This window comes from Octopus bimaculoides, chromosome 11 (assembly GCF_001194135.2).
Source record: "Octopus bimaculoides isolate UCB-OBI-ISO-001 chromosome 11, ASM119413v2, whole genome shotgun sequence".
In the NCBI taxonomy this organism is placed as follows: Eukaryota; Metazoa; Mollusca; class Cephalopoda; order Octopoda; family Octopodidae; genus Octopus; species Octopus bimaculoides.
Window position 1 is genome coordinate 9,664,513 of NC_068991.1, and position 829 is coordinate 9,665,341.

Genomic DNA, 829 nt, shown 5'->3' on the forward strand with positions numbered 1-829 from the left:
ACACACACACACACACACACACATATATATATAGGTAGATGTCAACCTCCTACCAATCCTCGTTTTGTTCTTTATGATTGAGACCTATTTCCCTCTACTACAGTTCTCTCTCTCACTCTTTCTTTCTCTCTTGCCCCCTTCCTCCACCTGCTCCCACTCTTCACCCTACTCCCTCAACTTTTGCAAATCAACCCCAATCATGAACCCCCCCCACCCTCTTTTTTTTTTCACCCTTCTTCCTGTCCAATCTATCAACCGCCCCCACAATTCTGATGTCTCTCAATAACTCACGTGTCTCCCTGTTAAATAGACAGCTCCAGCTCTGTGACACTTCAAATGTCACAGCTGTCACTGACATTCAGCAATTTCCTCTAAGAGTACATGTTGCAGATAAGAGAGAAAGGGAGGGAGAGAAAGAGAGAAAGAGAGGTGGGAGAGAACACAGGATCAAATAGTATTGAAAACTGTCAATTCATAGACCTTGATTTCAAATCGTCTGCAAGTATCAAAATAATAATGATAATGTCCAGATGCAGTACCAGGCAGTGGCTCTCATGGCTTCTGATCTTAATTGATTGGAAGTACTATCATGTACATTTTTTGTCTTGGTATAAAAGATGGGCTACAGCAAATATTCTGCTCAATACCACAGATTTGCTTGTCAGTTGTTTGACCTTAACCAGTTGAGCATGTCCCTTGGTGTCTGACGATATGTGCATCTCTGATCACAAGCAGAAGTAGTGGGGGAGCATCATAGCCATGTGTTGAGAGGAATTCTTTGGGGTTTGAAGAATTCACCTTTGGAAACATGGGTGTTTTGCTCAACATC